The 21,817-nt window shown below is 37.8% G+C and overlaps 1 protein-coding gene and 1 long non-coding RNA gene across 4 annotated transcripts in view; one reads left to right on the top strand and one right to left on the bottom strand.

Annotated features, from left to right (window-relative positions):
• Window positions 1–21,817, bottom strand: part of nrg3b (neuregulin 3b) — a 183,543-nt gene that overhangs the window by 138,597 nt on the left and 23,129 nt on the right. The gene's annotated exons all lie outside the window — the stretch shown is intronic.
• Window positions 578–7,765, top strand: LOC122867220. 2 transcript variants are annotated; one of them, XR_006375870.1, is made up of 5 exons: window positions 578–999; window positions 1,338–1,465; window positions 3,498–3,604; window positions 7,346–7,439; window positions 7,543–7,765. It is a non-coding gene; the product is annotated as an uncharacterized LOC122867220 (long non-coding RNA). The 2 variants fall into 2 exon arrangements; XR_006375869.1 differs by lacking the exon at window positions 3,498–3,604.

Raw genomic sequence — 21,817 nt, 5'->3', positions numbered from 1 at the left:
TTATTTCTGCTAAGCTCGAGTCACAACTGGGTAAACCTGTTCCTGCTGCATGATGATCATCATATGCTGCATGAAGTCATACGACGGTTGTGGTGGCATGTGCTGTACATAAATCATGCGTGATGTATAGAGAACAGTTAGCAGGACAGTTATATCTGAATGCCCCATCATTAAGAGATACATGAACTAAAAGTTCTTGCAAGAATTTAGGTTCTCTCCTGGTTTAACTAGGGTCTCTTAGATATATGTAATTCCCAATGTGTTATTTAATTAAAAGTATAACCATAACAGTTAACCTGGTAATGGAACCATTTGTTCCGAAATGAAAGAACGTCCTGTTGCATTAAAATTGATTTCATCTATCCAATGAACTTTAGCTATAACCCACACAGACCAGAAGGTACGAGCCTTAAAACCCATTGCTAATACAACATTAAAAGTTGGACGAAACACAACTTTCGACAGCTGAATGAGAATATTGTTTGGCCCCGCAGCTTCTGTCATTGCCCAGAGGTTGGATCTGTTATCCACCGATGTCAGGCCACATGGCAAAAATAGGGTGATATTTGTGCTCTGAAGTTTGACAAGCAGATCAGCTCAGTTGTGAAATCTTGCCTTTTCCAATTAAGGATTATCTCCAAAATTGACCCGTCTGTCTTGCATTGCCTTAATATCCTCCTTGCTACTGCAATTTTCTCTATTTTCATCAGATATGAATCGGGTATTGATTATTGTTCAAATGTAAAAAATAAATAAATAAATAATAATCACTACATTACACCAATACTAGCCTCTTTACACTTGTTCCAAATTCTAGAATTCTATTGTTTATCTTCAAACCTCTGCATGGTCTTTGAAAACGTCCCCCGCAGCACTGCTGGGCCCCTCAGATCCTCCCACCATGGACTGCTGGCTATCCGGTCTCAGCTGAAAAAGTCTGCTGATACGGCTTTCACCATAGCTGCGCTGAGAATGAAACAGTCTCCTTGAATACATAAGGTTGGTTCTCTTGTGTATTTAAATAATCATCTTTATACCTGTTTCAACTCCCTTGCAATTTGTACTGTTTGACCTGATTGTTTCAGCCCTTACATAGAGAAGAAAAAGGCATAACCCAACACAAAATGAATAGCTACATATTATATTCAAAAACAAGCAGCAGTTGTAGATATGAAATAAAGTTAAAAAAAATCTGAATTCATAGTGTCCTGCTGTTTATCCCTAACCTTTCTTTACTTCCTGCAATCCCCTCAGCTCTTCTTCTATGTGTAACTTTAAAAACAGGATGTTTGGATTTCCATGGCTCCTTCTTAACTGCTCTGATGTGTGTCCAACAGACAGAAAACCACATCGCCAGCCTGTCAACACACACAGCCCTCTCCCTCGGCCTGCAAGCTGTCTCAGACAAACACAAATTCTTCTATACCTCCTTGTAACTTTTGGACAGCTAGAGGTGATGGTGGAGGTAAGCTGGTATCCTCTATGTAGATGCAGTACAGTAGAGTACATTTTGACTGACTGAAGGAGGCAGAGGCAGGTAGTTTTGAAAACGCAGTCAAGTGTCTGAAAGTTACTGTTATTTCTATGGAATCTCATTTGACATTTGGGTGAGTTTTACGATTTCTGGACTTGTCTGCTCCCAAACTTAACCCTGGGCAAGCCTGATTTCCTGCCTTTTAAGTGAACTTATGAAGCATCACAGGATTGAGACTTGGAGGGAGCAAAAAGCCACATTTTCGCACTCCCACTGTCCTTAAATTTTCCTTTCAAGCGCTCGATGCAAAAATATGTAACAATGTCACATTTATATTGGTATAATAATTTTTTTCATACCAAGAAGATTATAGTTTAGGCTTTATAAAGCACTCAAATGAAATGCTTAACATGTGATCCAAATGGGTTGCATCTGAAGTGGTTTCATCTACTTTATGTGAAAATTTTGGTGTGCTTGCTGTACAGTGGACTTAAAACAATAACTTTCTCCTAAGACTAAGACTAAGAGGAAGACTAAGAATACTCCAATTTGAAATGAACTAATGACCAAAACAATGTAAAATATTTTTAGAAATAACCTCAGCACATAACAGCCTCTACACTGTAGCTTGGCTCATCTTAATCAGGGCAGTTTGTGTCAATAACTCTGCAGGGCACTGCAGAATCTATTTTTGGTTCACAGTATTAAAAGTTGGAAGCTGCATCACTTCTGTCCTTCTCCTTACCACTGGATAAAGATCCTTATGTTGAACTGGGTTTATTTTCTTTTATCGCAAACAAAAGTTCCACAAAAGTTAAAATCAGAATGTAAAGTACAATATTATAAAATTGTTACAAAATGCATTCTATGATAATTCTGAAGGTGTCAAATCGTGATAGCGCATTATAGAACAGTAACACCAACCAGTGAAATCTTTGAGGTTTGTTGTGTAACTGACAGTGAATATGACTATGGCCTTACAACAGCTTCGTAACCAATACATAACATAACTGAAAATTACAACAACAAACACAAAGTAACATTTACTCAGGATTTACTGAAGTCAAACCAAAAGAAAACATCTAGAATGCGAAACATTTACTGAAGCACCATATCCAATAAATAACTCCGGCAACTTTTTAGTGAACTCCATATAGACTCTTCTGCCATTCGAAAGAATGGGAAACAACCAAACTTTATGTGCAGATGTTGCTTGGAAATTTAAACATGCAAGGATGGGTTACAACCAAGCATGATCGCTCTTTTTGCTCGTAAGGACCAGAGTTATTGATATGTTGATTGACAAGAAGCTAGGCCAATTGGTTTGTGTGCACACCTCACTTAAACAGTGGGCAGAACACCGGCTTTTGCTGGGACTGATAGGTGGATGAGGACTCATTACCGTACAGATACAGAGACCTGAGCTGCAGTCCTGACAAATATGGTCTTTGATACCTTGGCGCTTACAGACAATGTGCTACACTATGCATTTAGCAACATAGGGAGTATCTGCTGCATAGCAACACCATTTCATCAGACAACTTCATATGATCGGGGGAGACCTGATGACTGATTTGTCCAGTAAGATTAGATCAGAGTGGCTCTCTTGAAATACAATTCAGAGAGCTTAGGGGGTAGAGTTAAAAGGTCCAATCTCATGGTGTCTACTTTGAAGTATGATGCCTCAAAGATGTTTTTACATAAAGCCAAGTGGCACACATATTTAGAATGTCATGTACACAGGTGGGATCATTTTAACGTTCAGAAATTTCTTTAAGCAAAAGGATTTTTTCATTATGGTCCTTGGTCACACAGGTACATTAACAGAATAAGCTCTTTGATTACAAACCAGTCAATGATCCTTGAGAAAGGCCTCAGACATGCTGGCCCCTCAGCGCTTTGCTGACAAACGATGCAGCCACCAACCAAGGCTAACCAGACTCAACATTCATTTAGGCTTGTCCACAGGCAAATGGAGGACATGACACTTTCTGATTACTTTATATTGACTGTTCTCTCTTAGCCTGGAGGGATGGAGTCCAAAGAGGCTACTCTAACAAAAAGCTACACTCCGGGGCTTACTGCTAGATACAACATTTACAGCAAAAATTGTTAGTTCCCATCTGAAAGGTAACTCTCTCTTAATGTTTTCAAACATCTCTGTCTACATGAGATTGGCGATTTGCAGCCAAAATCTAGCTAGGCAGGTTACCACAAAAGTAGTGGCATGATTGGCATAAACTCACCTGCATGAAGTAAGTGTCCTGTATGGACATAAATGAGTATTAAAACACAATTGAGAAGGCAACATGAGTTGCAACTTTCGAGACAATTTCATACTGTAATTGTATGATTGCAAACAAGCACATAACACACACACTTCAGTTTTACAGGTGCGAGTACACATTTGTAAGTTACACTGGAAAAGTTTCACACCCGAGTCCTGGGGATTTATTCTAAGCGACAGCAGTTCTTGGTACTTCTCCATATATTGTGTGAAATATTCTATTCTCAGATTCCACAGCAAGCTAGCTCTCTGAGCTGACAGGCTACACATGTGCCATAGTAAAAACATAAAAATCTATATCTACTCGACCAGTCTTGATACACTGTAGTAAGCATGAACAGGTCTGTGACTGTGAGCTGTGAATACATAAGGGCCCACAGGGGCCTCTAGATGCCTTCTCCTCCCACCACCTTTGATTACTGCATATCTAACCTCCTGACCTGCCGACACTTTGATCTGCTGTAAGATGCTGGACGTGTGCACCTGCTCCTGCTGCCTATAAACATTCCCTACATCACGCTCTCTGACGCTAAATTATAGATAGTGCGTGTGTGTGTGTGTGTGTACTTGTTGGAGAGAAGTGTTAGGAGTTATTTCAGTAGTGGTTAAAGCTGTGAGGTGACATGCTCAAAGACCATTTTTCTCTGCTCTGCATAGTAATTACCCTCCAGCTCAGAACCTACTGGAGTTCATGTGCACGCTCACTGGAGGTTTTCTATTAAATGTGGTAATCAGCATATGCTTGCACATATTGTGAGCTTTACACTGTATGTGGATTTTATATATCTTGCCCACTAAAAAAGCAGTAGTGCTATTTTGTTTATCTCTGCATACATTTCATTGTGGCTCTGCCAGCGCGTAAACTGTGAAGGACACATTATAGATGGATGTGCCAGCTGTAAGATGTGCCTCTCATCAGCTCTGTAAACTCTGCAAATGGCTGGCAAAGTCCCACCAAGATTTCAAACAGAATTCACTAGATTTCACTGAGACTTTTATGGCTGCATACTGAAATAAACACAAATGAATAATCAAGAGGGCATGAAAAATACATCTTTATGAGATACATACTCTGTATCCACAGATGGATATAGAAAATGTCTTGGAGGAAATATGTGTACACAAACAGACATAAACATGCATTCATGCAGGCTGTCACTTGTTAGATAATGTTAATGTCAAAGAAGCAGACAAACTAAACTAAAAATGTAACAAGCAAGATATTTCAGTGCAGTTAACAGAAAAGGGACAACACAGAGAGCAGCGAGAACATCTTCTAACATCTGGATTACATAACGCTGCAAATTAATCTTACCTCAGGCAGCCTTTTGCCATACACTGTACAAATGGTAGCAGTAATCCTTGAGTGACTACAGCATTGCTACATTTAAAACTTCACTTAAAGAGCTTTTTTCTTGTTTTTTAGAATATTGTAATTAATCGTGAGCTGGGATTCCCTTTGGCTCATGTTAAAAGCCCTTGTATTAGGCTTTCAGCATGATAGGGAGGAGAAGATGTGAGTCCGAGAAGATTTTTTGAAATATCATCCTTCTACACTACCATATGTAGAAAATAATGATGTTATATAGAAACATAATATTCTACAACTATTCATCTTAATGGCTGGAAAGAATGACCTAATAAACAACCTATTAAACAAAGGTCAAGGGTTCAAAGACCTTTGGGCCTCCAGAGGATCCAGACTAAAAATCAGACTACTGTAGGAAGCCTTCACTGTTCCAGTGTGGGAGAGATTCATTATCTTATCAGATGCATATATTATGTCACAATGCCTCTCTGAGTCATGTAGCCAATGTGTGGGCAGTTAAACTGAAAGATAAAGCGATAACACGGTTTCTATATGAAGCAGCAGAAATGTTTACAGTGGTCCACTCTTGGGTGGTGTAGCAAGTGTAGCAATAAAACAGTTTGAAAATGTATTTATTGTACTGTTTATAGGTCTCCCTGGGGCATTTGAGGCACGAGATAAAAGCTACCATAGAAACACAAACTAAAGCATATACATGAACAACTCATATATCTGTTTAAACACAAAGACAACACTGTAAAAGGCTATTTATTTTTTTCCAGCTTATGTTTTTGGTGAACATGCACCTTTTTAAATGTACTATTTGTTTACTAGAATGAAATGAATGCATTTGCGTTGGAACAATTAGTCATTTAATCAAATTTAGTTGACTGACAGAAAAATAATTAACTATTTTGATAATTAACAAGTTAAGTCATTTTTAAAGCAAAAATGCTAAACATTCCCTATTTCCAGCTTTTGAATTATTTGATGCTTGTCTTTGTCTTTAGAGATAATAATTCTTTAATAAGTCTTGGTTTGACAAAACAAGCAATCTGATGACATCATCTTGGGCTTTAAGAAAAATTTTATAAACATTTCTCGCTCACTTAATCGAGAAAATAATCAACAGATTAATCGATAATGAAGATAATCAAGATAATCATTAGCTGCAGCACTAACATCACAATGTCATAAAAGTTGAATTAGTGTCAACCATTTCCTGCTCTTGTTCCTGATAAAAATCCATTATGACTTTAGTGAATGGCAGAAAAAAACAGAAAGTCCAAAAGTTGATTTTCTTCGTCTTACTGTCTGTACTTACTATGTCACATTTGGGGGTCGGGGTTCTTTGTTGTTGATGGGGGGGGGGTTTGTTGTTGTTTTTACAAATTACACTGCTCACATGTTTTCCCTACTTCATGACGTTACCTAAAAAGATTATTTGTTTTGCAAAATATTGCTTTACTATTTCATTGGCTCCAACTGTCTTTCAAGTGCTGCACATGCATTATGCAACATCAATGGTTGGCAACGCTAACAGCTCACTGCTTTGTTCCAATATTGCTTTGCATGCAGCTTACATTATAGAACATTCATATTATGGTGTGATACACTTGTTTTTCAGAGAGTTCTCCGATTCTCCCAACAAATGCAGATTTTATTAGATTTTATCATATGAATAGTAACTGTAAATTGGGAGTAAATCTGACAAATAAAATGGAAATACAAACTGAATTAATTATAAAGGAGTTCCCATAAGAGGGCATTTATAATGTTAGTCAGTGTAGCTTTATATTGTAAGTCAGTGTAGCTTCATTATTTGGAACATTAAAAAACTGTGTGAATACAGACCACAGAAAGTGTAGAAGAGGTTGTAAAGTTCACACACACAGACAGACACAATTTGCTCTAAACCCCAAAACATCTGCAGATGGTATGGTGTTGAGTGTACAAAAAAGGGGGGAAAAAGACATGATACACTAATATACTGTGTTTTCCCCTATTATACAAAATTTGTAACGGTGTAAACGTACATAGTATGTATGGCCCTTTTTTTCAAGTGCAGGTAAGACACTGATTTGACTCTCTTGTTTAGTTTATCCTATATACAAACAGTGTCATTCGCTGTAGTATAATCATTACATCATAATATGTGTTTGGAAGATGGAAGCATATGTTAGCCTTTATCGTCGAGTTTTGACTGTGACAAAAGCGGAGATGTGCTACCCTTTTAGAAAAAGACCTTATGAATAATTAATGCTGGATCATGCAGATGAGGGGCTGACTACTTGATGACTGCTAGCAAAGTGAACAGATTCTCTGAGTCACCGTGAATTCAACAGTCTTACCTCCCTCTCTCACTCAAGGTCAGTGTGAGCTCAACACAGCCGGCATCTAAAATTCGTTCAATGTCTTCAAAGTATTGACCCTGACCTCTATATACTGCACCCATAATGCTTTCCTAAACAGGTCCAATGAAGGATTTTTTGTATAATCCCTAAAGAAAAAGCATAAATAAAACTGAAATCCTATGACCTTGCACATTTAAAGAAAATTGGAACAACATCAGCGCTTCTTCTCTCTGGAAATGGGAAAGCCAAGATTAACCTTCAGGTCTCACTGTGAGAATCCACCTGGTGCTGAATTAAAGGAATGTCTCCTGGTGCAAAACTGTTGGCACTCTTATGAAATAAAGCTGTTTAAAAAAAAACACACACAAAGCTACATCCTTTGAGTCCTAGTTTGTCAAAATCCGATCTTATTTTGTTTGATTTGTTTAAGGGTTTTTTAATTCTATGTTGAGAAAAGCATCCCCAGATGTTTGGAGAAATGTGAATATGTTAACTGTTAAAATTGTAATTGGTACATAAACAGATTCATATGTATATTTCTTGTAAATACTACTACTATTGTTGTACATTAACCTTATTCAAGTAATGTAAGAGCAAGCAACATTTGTTTAAAAATATTCAAAACAAGTAATTCATTACTCATCTGAACATTGCATTTTATTTCTAATCCCTTCATTATTAGTGCTCTGTCTAGCCCTGTAATCTAGTATTATTGTCAATCTTTACTGTAACAGTGTTGTGGGTGCATGGCAGCCATTTTGAGTTAAGGTCAGGCATCTGTTGCACAGAGATTAAGGAGGATCAGAAGATCACAAAATCAATCTAGGTTTCATGAGAGAATGAAATGACCTCCCTCAATGGAACTTTTAGCTCAATCACACATGAAGTCTTTATACCAGTGGCCCCATACATCACATCCCTTCCCATCCCCTCTTCTCTCCCTCTCTCTGTCTCTCACCTCCCTAGAGCTCATTTGTTTTAGCAAGGATAGGGCCCTTAACAGTCTCTCCAAAAAGCCTCTCCCAACAGGAAAATGTGAATACAGCGAGTTTACCTCTACTGTCCCCACTCATTAGTGCTTACCTGTGAATTATTTTTTCCCCCTGAGAAGCTACAAATGTGTCAAAGGTGTTGGAAAACTCTAACAGGCCACATTCTTAAGACTTTTTATGTGCATTTTAACAACATAAGGAAATACTAGCCATTTTATCAAAAGCTGAACACTTCCACCAGAACAAACAAGACTTATTGGAACCTGGCAATTGTTCTATTTGGTTTTCATCTGATGTGGAAATAAAATGTAGTCATTGGCATCATGTAAAACAGACAGCAGCACAGTGATCACACAGAGGTCAACACTTGGCACACATTCTGTCATTACTTTTAATCAAGCATTTTGGCTGCTAGTTTTACACAAATATATCCAAGCAAAAACTTTACTAATCTGATGACTACAAAAGAATCATAATAGTTAACATGACCAATGTTAATAATAATAATGATGGTATTGAATTTACAACAGCAAATTCTCTTTGCTGCTTTCCACCCTCCACAAGAAGGTCAGCTACAGAGTAGCAACCATAAAGCTGGCAGGGATCAGTGTCTTGCTCAAGGATGCTTAAGCAGGGTGAATGCTTACCAACACAGAAGCTTAAACCCAGATCCTCCAGTTGAGGGATGGTGTCCCTTTCACTATGGCATCCTGCCATCTCTAAACACCGTGCATCAGGGCTGGCTACAGTGGCTTTAGTCTTACAGATAATTCTGCGGGTGCATTTAAATGGGAAAGTCCAGTTATTTGCAGTAAGGCTGAAGTAAAGTTGAACGTGCAAAAGTGGAAAGGTCTTTAACTTAAGATGCTTTAACACAGAAAGAGAGCTCTGCAGCAAATAAGCTATTACGTGAAGGTGTTTTATAATACTAATCCCCATATTTTGCATTAAAATGAACTGCAGAAATTACTACTCTAGCAATAATCCCACCTTTGATTTAGACTACTGCACTTTCAATATTGCTATAGGTTGCTGTAGTTCCACATATGGTATACAGTACCAAGTTAGTGTAAGGTGAGCCAAATAGTAAGATGACCTACCAGCACTTTCACTGAAATTAAAACCATAAATATAAAACCACTTGTAGATTTTATCAATCAAATGACAAAGCCTGTGTTAAAGCCCCTTTGTGTAGGACATTTACCTCAAAATACAATATATACTGTATGTTCTCATATTAATAGAATTGTATAGTGGCGATAAAACGGGAGACAAATCTGTAAATTGGTTAATTCATTGTGGCTCTCTATGTGCATTAGGTATCTTACAGTATTTGTTCCTGGTTTGTGCAGAATGATGTGCAGCACAAATATGAATTTTACCAACATACTGTATTGTACCGCAACATATCTTAGGATTATAAAAAAATAAGCTTGGGAGATTTCTTGTTTGGGGGGTTTTCTGTTGTTTTTTATTTCTTTAACCTTTAAACTCATGGGGCTGTACACAGACAAAAAGCAAAAAATAATCAGGTACTTAATCAGTGTGAAATTGGCAGGTTTAATCACAACTCACTGCACCAAACCTGCTGGAAGACGGTAAATACTAATTAATTAGATTTCTAAAAATACTAGTGTAGAAACACAGCAGTAAACTAAGAAAAATTGTGTGAAGCATGAATACTGTTATTGTGTTGCTGGTCTTTTGGCTTGTGCTGAGGTTCTGCGGTGCTGAACGGACAGCTCCTGCAAAGTGCACTTTACATAGATCTTCAATATGCTGCAGTGCCATTACAGTTGAAGTGGTTTTTATCATCAGATTATTATAGCTATTACTTGAATGTTGATTGTAAGAAGGGCCAAAGTTGTCCAATCTAATCTCTCTTTGTCTCTCTTGCTTAATAATTACTTATTGCTTGCTCATTCATTACTGTGGTTGAATGGCATTGACTATGATATTGCTGCATCTTCATATGATGTTGGTGTTTTTGTGGGGCAGCCATGGCAATGTTTTGTTGTTGTCAAATTTATGCTTCAGTTATGTATGAAATTTATTACAAGCCTTTAAGCAACAACAAACAACTTTGTGCTTCATTTCTGACGGTCTACACACATTTTTATTTGCCTAAACCTCTGATGTGTTAACACAAGCTGTTTTGCAGTGATTCCCTTATTACACCGCACTACTTTTATCCTGCTTAGTCAAATTTTATCATTCAATTTTCTTTCTAGAAACATTTTGCAGGCGTTTTCTTGGCAGTTATACGCAATATAGACTTCTTATATATATACATAATATAATCCTGGACTCCATGTTGATGATAATTAACATGAACTCCTTGTTTATAAATACACTTCCTTTCTTTAAAACATATACCATTCTGGTGGTGTAGTTTGGCTTCTACTGTTCATATAAATGAGATGCATGATGCCCTTGAGGTTAGTGAGGGCATCACCCAAGAGGAGGGTGAGCTTAATACTCGAGAGAGTGATTTTGAATTAGAAAGGAGGCCACACAAGAGGGTCTTTTCAATTAGCTAGTTCAACCAGAAACATTCTCATCATACTGTAGTTAATATTATAGCAAATACAATTGAAATTGGCATAATGGCTTAATTTAAAGTAACATTCTTGCTCAATCAGGAAGTAATTTAATATTATTGGGCAGGGCAAAAACAAGACCCCTAATGGAAACAGAGTGAATGTAGCCAAAGCATAACAGTGTTGTTCAGTGTTATATGCACATATGACAACATACTGCATTAGATTATTAAATATACCATATTACTAGCATTAAATTGAACATATGTCATGAAGCAGCTTTGTATGCAAAGATGAGCAACATAAGTTAGCAGCAGCAGTAGCATATAGCAACAGCTTGTTGTAAGAAACATCAGATGAGGAAGGACTTAAGGCCCTGCACACCAGCAGAGGTGTTGCCAGTTATTCCAGTTGATTGGGCCCCTGCTCAGGCTGAAGCTATGTTACGAATAGATCTTTTTCATGGCAGACATTTTTACTTAGCAGAAGAAACACAGGTGTAACTCATAACGTTAATGATGGCTCCATTCAGTTTAAGTGTTGCTGTAAGTCATACCAGTGAGCCAGCATGCACAGTAGCAGGGCCCTGGTACTAGTAAAATGAAATGGAATGCATCAGTCATTCATCACTTTTTATGTTATTAACTACACCTGTTGTGTCTGAAAACAGATCAGGTGCTTCTTGTAAACTTTTCCACATGTAAAAAGCACAAGAGTCAGAATGACTATCCTTTGATTTGATGCAAAAGCACAAGCCAGTGAGTCATGTGAGATTATAGCCTCTACAGTGGCACATAAAAGGAGTAAAAGTGAGGGAGAATTTCGATCAAGCACAGTCTGCACACACACACACACACAGTCCTATGAAGAGAACTAATGAGCCAAAATAAGTGAAAACACCTGTGTGGGTGCACCATGGGTGTGTCGGGCCTTTAAATAGATGACATAGTTAAATGTGTGTGTAGGCGTAAAGACGGCATTTAGGGAGATCAGCCGATGCTCAGCTGATGTGGATGGCGTCAATAGCTGTGTTCCTGCATGGAATGAGCGCCATTTGTGCTTCCTCATCTGCTCACTCCTCCTTCGATCTCCACTCTGTGACCTGTGAATCGATCAAGGTCCACCATTACATAGGATGTTCCGATCAGTTGCATGCAGCTTAGAAGAGATGAGGATAAAAGAGAGAAGGGGCTTCCAGAGGATCTTAGAGGGAAGATACACAGTTGTATCCTGTACAGGAGTTTGTTTGTTTTTATCAGAGAGTAACAACACTTCAAAGGGAATCTATTTATTGATTGGTCACTACAGCTTATCTGATTGGACTGTAAAAGGAGTGTGAAAGACTGGTGAGAGACTGCGACTGCATCAAGCTACCCGTGGGGACAAGACAAACAATAGCACCAACCGTGGGTGTTACATTATTCCCACTTCTCCATTATGAAGTCAAAAGTATTAGATGTGTGTTAATCTGAATCACAAATGAATCATAAAAACACTTTTCCACCTTCTCTATCTTTTCTTAATTAGCCAGCCTTCATTAGTCTTATAATATCAAAGCTGAAAAAAATACTTACTGCACCTGTAGCTTTTTGCAAACCAAACATGCTACAGTCTAGACTTCATTAAGCGCTTTTATGTTGTTCTGAATTCTCTTGAAGGCCGTGACGCCTGCAAGCGATCTATCAGTATTGGAGCGGAAAATGTAATCAATCACTGTCAGGCTGAAACACTTAAAGTGTTGATGTCATTTCCCTATCCAATATTTGTTTTTCTGTAAACTGTAAATCATTCCTGCACTTATGGAACATCCTCAGCATACTCAGGATTAAAATTAAAATGTGGGAACAAAACAACAGATAACTGTGGACACAATTAACTGCCTCAAATTCTTGCATAGGTTTATACATTTTATAAGAGAAGTAAATGACTTTCTGATCTTATAATTGAACCTGCAGTATTACTGCAACTCATGGCAGCTGATGTGATTGAAAATCGACAGCCTTGATGATGGCCTGAGACATTTTTATTGTGATTTAAGTTTAATAACACAGCATGCTTATTTGAAAATGTATTGATGGATGACTAGATGTAATCCCTTATTACACAAGATGGAATACACTAGCTTGATATGACTGATTTCATTCACTTCCTCTCATGGCGATTTAGTGTGCAGGTATGGATCTATGGCACAATTTTGATGTAAAATAGGAATAATATTTCACATCCTAGTTTCATTTCTGCCATGTTTGTAGGAGGAAATGACAAAGAATAAGAGAGTAGCAATAACGTGACAAAGAAATACATCAGTCAATGCAACAGCAGCCCTGTGTCACATTAGTTTCGCAAAATCAAGCTCTGAGACAACAAAACAGTTGATACAGCTGTGCACCATGAGTAACTGACGTCTCTCAAAATGATTCTAGAGAGAGTAACAATGTTCCAATTGGTCAATGAGATTAATATACGTATCTCTTTTCTTTGCATTTCTCCCTCAGATCATAAGTAGAAGGAGCTGTGGTATGTGGAAGTGTAAAAATGAGAGAAAGAGGCACAATACTGTATTGGGATCCTTCAGCTCAAAGGGGGAATTTTTGTATCAAAGTCAAAATAAAGAACAGGAACAAGAAAGGGATTTTTTTTAAGGTTCATATTACATTCATGACACATTTCACTGTTTCAAGAGACTTTATAAGCATCTACCGCTTGCTTTAAAGATGAATTCTAATGATTTAAATACAAAGATATAGTGTTTTATTGGGTCATACAGTCAAGTGGAAAAATACAAGGTGTTGACAGCCTTTCAGTAGAAAAGGCCATGGGACGATTAAGACCTTCTCTGCACAAAGCGCGTGCCCGAATCTGATCACCTTCAGTCTTTCTCTGAGCAGACCATTATGGCTCGCCTTCTAAAAGGTCAAGCCATCACTAGTATAAGGACAAACATTCAGCACCAAATCATACGTTTATTCCAAGTTATTGTGCTCTCAGATCCCTGCGTCTTTGACAAATGTTATGTATCTATTTGTTGTTATTTCCCAGTTGCAGAGGACTGAAAAATCAGAGAAAATTGCCTAACAGCAAACATTGGGGAACACTGCATTGTGAGTTCCCTCTTCTCAATAGAATACTCACATGCGACTGTTGCTAATATGGCTAATTAATGAAGGTGACCGCTATGGCTTCAAACAATGTTATGACTGAACTGGCAGGGGCAGAAGGAGAGCTGCCTGGTTCTTTATTCCACATTACTCAGGATTGTGACAACATATCTGGAAACCGTGTAGCTGTTCTCCACAGATGTGTTTGAAATGGTACATCTTCATCTTACTCCTGGGGAGCCCCGCTGGTTTGTAATCTAGCCATGTGATCAGATGAGATTAGATAAGGCCTGGGATGCCAGGTGAATGCACTTAACTAGCTGGTAGTATATAAAAAAATATTAGAAAGTCTATTTCAATTAGTGCATCATTCATGGATACAGTCTTATCCTGAGTGTCATTTTTTATTTTTGAATGAAATACTTCAACAACTACTTCATGAAATTTAGTACAGATATTCAAGGTCCTCAGAGGATGAAGTGTAATAACTTTAGTTAGCTTTTGGTTAGCTATATTGTATTAGCAAATGTTAACAGGCTAACAAGCTAAACAAGGATGGTAACAGTGGCAAAGATCACCTGTTTAACATGAGAATGTTTTTTACACATTTTAGCATGTTGAGGCTAGCATTTAGCTCAGTGCACCACTATGCCAAAGTACAGCCTCTTAGAACCCTTAGAACCATTAACACAAATTAACTAGAGTGCTAAACAATTTCTAGAAATAATTACACACACACACACACACACACACACACACACACACACACACACACACACACACACACACACACAGCGTATCCAACCTACAGTGTTGTATCTTAAGTATTATGTTAAAACCAGGCAGAGAAAGCATCCTTTACATCAGCTACATTCACATGACGTTCATTCCTCACCATCTTAAATTAAAGTATATTTCTAGCAGATTGTATAAAATAGCTCCATTACAATGTCTTTAGCTGCAGATGCAGTTTAAAATGGTAATGTGGAGCAGTTCCATCAACACCATCATTCCAGACAGTCATGCATTAAAAACAAAACCACTCTTTCAAAGCCTTCACATTTCTACCCAAAGCTTTGAAGTCAATAAGACAATCCAGCTCCTTAAGTCACCAAATATTATCCATAAAAAAATGAAAGCAAGCACACATACACCCATTTTTCAATAGCTTTGATTTTAAAAGAACCCCTCCCCCCCTTCAAAGATTAGATGTGCTGGCTTTATTTTCTCATAGGAGCACACAATATCCTTTTGTAAAATGTCTTGCAGGATGACGATGATGTGCAGAGCATGATTCCCTTTCAATATAGCTACACAATAGCTTGACTGTAAAATACTGCACTGTATTGTATTATACTGTCTGGAACTGTAATATATATGATCTAATATTCATTCAACTTGACTTGTACTCTTCCTCTTGTTATCATTAAGGAAAATTTATATGAAAGTGCTTTGGAGTATGTCATTTAAAACATGGTTTCATTTAGTGCTCTGCCTATGTTCTAATATTGAGAAATGGAGACAAATGAACAGTGACAGAGGGACAATTACTATTGCTATGCCAAATGGCCATATTAAAATGATTACTAGTTATAATAGAGACATCAGGAAAATGATGACTGCATGACAGAAATGCATTGATCATTTCCGAACATTTCTGTGTTAATAAGATCAACCATATTGACACTGGCTCTAGAGCCTCAGAGATCCTCACCACCCAGAATATGTCCATGACGACAGCAGCAATTTGTCTTTGGATTCACACTAATTGTAGTGATAGCGAGAAATCCAGGATGGCAAAGCTCAGAGATGATGTGTGCACTGTGACCATGTGTGCTCTCAAATTAAGATGTGCGGGACTTCTTCAGAATGGAAAAGAGGTATAATTGATAGGTTTTGTAGGGCCACTCCCCATCTGCAGGCCAAGCAAAGAGCACATCATACAGACACAGCAATCAAAGAGGAGCAGAAAGAATAATTTTTATCTCCATTACAACTCCTATCCCCCTCACAAACCTCATGAAGATGTTGTTAAGGTGTTTGCAGTGGAGGTGAGAGCAAATCTATTCAGAGGTGCACTGTATTTCTAGGTGTGATAGATGAAGATTCATGCTGTTAGACAAGACGACTGTAAAAGGCTGAGTAGCGACAAGTTATATAAAATGTCAGCTAACATTACAGCTTTGTCTTCTCCTAAAAGTGAAGTGTGAAGGTAGAATTTCTTACTGTGTTCATCTGGTATACATTTTTATTGTTGCATTCATGCGTGTTAGTTTTTGTGTGGTTTGTGTGGAGATAGCACTTCAGGTATTACAGATAGACAAACAGTAGGAGCTGTCCTTTTCAATGCCATTTTTACCAGTTGTTTGGAACCAGGAAATCTAACTTTAGGTATCATCCACTGAGCCTTAATAGTTCATGGATGCTCCCACACAATCAGAAAGAATCTAAGGGCCCACTAAAAAACTCTTGACCCACATGCCTTTAGTCTCACGGCTGTATCATCAACACACAAGTAATTTGGCCCACTGTGGCATATTTATTCATCAGAGGCAAATATTCATATCTTGCAGTTTTTAATTGATTTACAGTAGATTCAAGTACACTAATAAAGTATGATTAGTAAATCAATATATTATTTTTTTCAATATATTCCTGTATGCAGGTATCTATGGTGTGGAACCACTTTTTGTGCTTTTGTCTTTATGCCACATATTTTCAGTGATTTATTTTTGTTATTATTACTTGTTTGCAATAAAAAGCAGCTTTGGTACACTTCATTGGTGTACCGTCATGAATGTGGTTGACATGCACATTTACGATGGTTTGAAAGCAACCTAATGCCCGCTTAAAAACGAATCCAGTGTTAACTTAGCGCCCGTGTCCCCAGATCCCCCAGATCTGGGTTTTTTGGGGGTTTTTTTTTTGGTTTTTAAATTTAGATATATATTAAAAAAAAGAGCCTGGGGATCAATCAGCAAAAATAAACAGAACATGGTTAACATGTTCTGCTTCTGTTTTTTATTTATCATATCATACAGTAACATTTACTGTTTGTAGCTCAACAGTGATTTTCTGTTATTTTCCTATGTGTTATGTGTTTTATATTATAGAGATTATTTAAATTGCATAGTAGCATATCCTGCTAGATTTGATTACAGTTTGTTTTGCCAATCCTGTCCACAGGTGGAATATTAATAAACACACCCACATCAAGATCACCACACCCCATGGATACAAACACATTTACACTAATGTCCATTCATTCTTGTAAGGCAGTACAGCTAAGAAAAAACAGTAAAGCCATTAGGAGACTCCGCCAGCTCTTCAAATGGGCTGATGTAATGTGTTGTATAGGCAGCCTTATAGCTAATGTTATGTGTTGTCAGTCTGGATTGTGTTGTGTCTATTCCAAACGACGTTCTGTAATACATCACTGGCTAAAATGCTGTCCAGAATGATGAGTCTGGTTGCCGAGGAACATGGCTAATATTTTATCACCCACATCCCTCAGGAATATTAATCCCATCCGAATGGGGCAGCTCAGAGCACAGGAATACAATAGGATCCCAGTGATTGAAGACCCTCAGGAATGGGCAGGCACAAAAGAACTAAAAAGACTAAAATAAAAAAGCTATTTAAGACAGTAACCATGCAAAAAAAACAGCAAAGCTTTTTCACATAAGCAGTAAGGTTTCAATTCCATTGGTCACAGAGAAAAGAAAAACATTAGGAAGCAGTTCACCATTAGTACCAGCGCAGATCAACAACGGCCATGGAATTAGGAGAAGCAAATACTGCAGCCAGCGACACATGAAGCATGCATGTGTTAAATTGTCTCACATTCAGATTTAAGTGAATCCTCTTTCAATTCTTAACTGCTCTGCAATGATGAGGCCTGAATGGGCTCATAACCCCTGTAAGCACCTGCTGCAATAGCTGGACTATTACCATTACCACACCACAACCCTAATGGTGGCCACTCTACATCATTATGAAATTGCCCCCAAATGCACCAATGAATGCAGCTAATGTGGTCACAACTTCCTCATACAAAGTCGATAGTCCACTGTCATTGTGGCGAGCCAATGAGGAGTTCGGTGGACAGAGATAATTATGATCCTGCTCATCATGTCTACTGCATTACTGAATCAACTGTGTATGTTGCAAAGCCTATAGCACTGCGAGAGCCTTTTGTTTCTTAGGTAGCCCATCGCTCTTTGTCTCCTCATCTTGTTAGAGACTCATCATTGTATTCCCCAGATAGTTGGCCCAGGCGTATCAGGTGGCATCCCCTAACTGAAGAGCAATTTAACAGTTAACTCACTCTGCGCAGACCCAATTACAGGTGTATCTAATCCTGGATTAGACAATATGCAACTAGTCTTTGTTTACAAGGTTCAGACAAAAAGTGATGCCTGATCTGGAAAGATTCAATTTAAAAGGCCCCAGACAGGGCTGCCCTGACTCACCGCTCCGATCGACATCATTCGTTTTGCATTTACTTTGAGAAATTGTAATATTATTGACTTGCTGGAAAGCGGCAGAAACAGAGAAATAGGTGCAATGCATTTTTTCTACTCCACTGCCCCCCAGGCTTGGCAATAAGGACATGTAACTGATGCATTAGAGCAGCTTGATTTGACTTGTGAAATTGAGTTGATCCACTGCACTGATCTGTTTTAACAATTTTGCATTCGTTGCTCCAAATGCCACATTATGACAGTGACAAAAGGTGCTTTTATGTATTAACTGTTTTCCTCACATCTGGACATGTTAGCTGACTGTCTGCTTCTCTGTTGTTTGCATCATAATGACAAAACATTCCCAAATAATGGCAAATAATGGTGTCCAGTAACAATAACATATTGCTGTGCAACATATTTAGCTAAAATCACTAATTTTAATAAGAAATAACAAGGGTTCATTTTCAAACGTTATTTGTTACTGTCAATACTGTTAACATCACAGGATTGCAAAATTGGTATTCACAAGTGAGAAAAATGGGTTAGACAGAAAGTTTGTATAGCAATACAACTTTGAAAAAGCTGAAAACAATATATTGGCCAGTACATTTTCTTTTTGCATAAACATAGACATTTATAATAATGTCCCTTCATTTGATTCATTAAGAATCGTGACCAAGATATACTGTATAATCAGGGGGGCATTTTACAATCACTGACATTTCTTGTTAATTATCGACCACAATATACACGGAAAACAATATATTGGCCAATATATGGCAGATTTATCAGTCTGGAACTAAAAAATAGAGCTCATTTCATAATAATGATAGTTGAAAATTTTTTGAACAGGTAGTTTTAAATCTATAATAATTTAAAATTTCATTGTCTATTGATTGTAAATTGGTCTGTATTTTCAGAGTTAGAGAATATCAACTTCCAGATTACTAAAATCCAAAACATTCCCACTTTCCACTTCCTAACTGTCAGTAAATTGTATTGTGTATTTTGTCAGTGCATGTGACAGTTACTTCTGGTACTTTCTTGTGTTTCTGCTATAGTGTTGTCTGTGTGTATATTCTCCCCAGTGGCTCTCTCGTCTCTTGCCCGTGCACTAAAAAGTCTTGTCAACTTGTCAAATGAGTGAAAGGAGGCAACATCAATATATTACAAACCACTCCAGTGCATTTGCAATCTGGGCCACATACACATCCTTATATGCACATGCATGCTTACTCAGCATACACCAAGCACACATGCAGTATGTGCACACATCCAAAGATAGAACCATCCACTACTGCATATGCCTGATCAATAAAAAAAAGCTTCAGTTTGATAGAAAAGGGGTGTGATATGTTAGTAGAACACTATATTTAGCATTTGTACATGAGCAAAATAAGACAAAAATGTGAATAGCCAGTGCACAGTACAAATATGGATTTCATATCAACTGAATATCAAGCAAGGACATGTGTGTTTGCACACTCAACCTCATAGAAAGCCTAGAGCCTAGCCTTTTCTAATATTTTCAAAAGCCTGTATGTTTTGGGAGGAGTCCATTTTGGCAGCCCTATCCTCTCTCAATCTTGGACTAGAAGCCGGCCCGCTGTATCTCTCCACATGCAGGGCATTTGTATCATTTTAAATCACAATCTTGGCAGATTGTTGGGCGTGAAAACAGCTTCTCCTCCACCTTCATCATACCACTCTGTACACTCCCCTTGTGAGTACACATGCACACACTCACACTCACACACACACAGTACGCTACTAATGCAGCAACAGTGTCATCTGGTCCTTTCAGCATGACTTCACTCAAGGATCTTTGGTCAAGGCCAGCAAAGGCCACAAGGGAAGGATCGGCTGCTGTCACGCACATCTAAAAATCTTTGATCCCATCCATATGTGTTTAAACATTTATACGCAACCATTAGCTTGTGGTAAGTTGGCTTTTAAAGGGAACCACAGAGGAGGAACCAGTCTAGGAGAGCAGGGAATTCTCTTTCTTGTGCTTTGAGCATGCCCTAGTTTATTTTCCAGAAACCATCAAATCAGATTAGATTCTGACAGTTTTGATGTTTGAAAATCGAGCCTGTCAAGACACTCAAAAAGTAAGAAGCACATGTTTATGTATGTATGCTGCTCCATTCTCCTTCATCATGAGAGATGTTGGTCTATTGTGATAAACATCAGTGTATAGCACGAAGAGTCTAATGTTTTATATATTCAGTCAGTTCCAACATTTAAGCCCTTCCCTCTTTCCTGATGGGCTGTGCTGATCTATGATCCTCTTTTGATTCCAAATTGCATAAACATTAGTGACAGACTGTCAGATTGCTTACTTGACTCCAGTGAGTATGTAATGGTTAAGTTCATTGCACAATCCTGATTAGCTGTTTCATGATGTAGTCCATCATTCTTTCTTAAGCATCTGAAAAACCTTTGCTTTCGTCTACCGATATCACTGTGACATTGACACGAGTGGTGGTCCATCACAAACTGAGATTTCTTTTATTGTTGCAATCTGTTCTGAAAACATACTGACAGGAAGTCAGTCAGTGAGTGTTTGTGCCAGATGTCTACTTTTTTATGAATGAATAAATATAAATGTGTATTATTATGTCACCCATACAATTATGCCCAAAGAAATAAGCCAGGTCCAGAGTTCTGTGTATACATTTTCAAACCACAAAAAAAACTAATTATACAATCAGATCAATTCATAAATGATGAAAAAACTATATAACATATAACTTGAGAAAACTAAATACTAATTAAACAGTCTGTCCTGCCTTCTTTTCCAGGCTTTTGAGTCAAAGCTAAAGTAAACACATCAAAATTTAAACAACCACTCCGATGTTTGCTCATCTGTACACCAGAATATTTCAGCCATTTCACTTCCATTTCAGAAAAAAATTGACATTCTACAAAAGAGAATGGGACTCACATTCCAATTCTCCCAAATCACATATTCATTCATTCATATTGAATGAACCAGTGAATGGTGTCATTAAACTCATCCCTCTTTCCAAATACCTGCTGTCCCATTCTAAAAATTTAAATAGTTTTGCTGTTTTTCATCATCTACATCTAAACTAAAGTTGCACTTACAAGTAATAGCACATCAGTCTGGTGAGTATCCTATTTTTGGTGATGTCCTTAAGCTGCTGCCCTTTACTGATTCATTTCTAATGATTCCAAACTGAGATGTGTGACAGCTAATTCGATTAGAGTATTCTTTCAAGTGGTGATGCAATTCGTACTGTAGCCAGTGGACAGAACATTAGCTTACATATT

This window comes from Siniperca chuatsi, linkage group LG20 (genome assembly GCF_020085105.1).
Source record: "Siniperca chuatsi isolate FFG_IHB_CAS linkage group LG20, ASM2008510v1, whole genome shotgun sequence".
Lineage (NCBI taxonomy): Eukaryota > Metazoa > Chordata > Actinopteri > Centrarchiformes > Sinipercidae > Siniperca > Siniperca chuatsi.
Note: the sequence above shows the minus strand (reverse complement) of the source record. Positions and strands in the feature narration are given on the sequence as shown.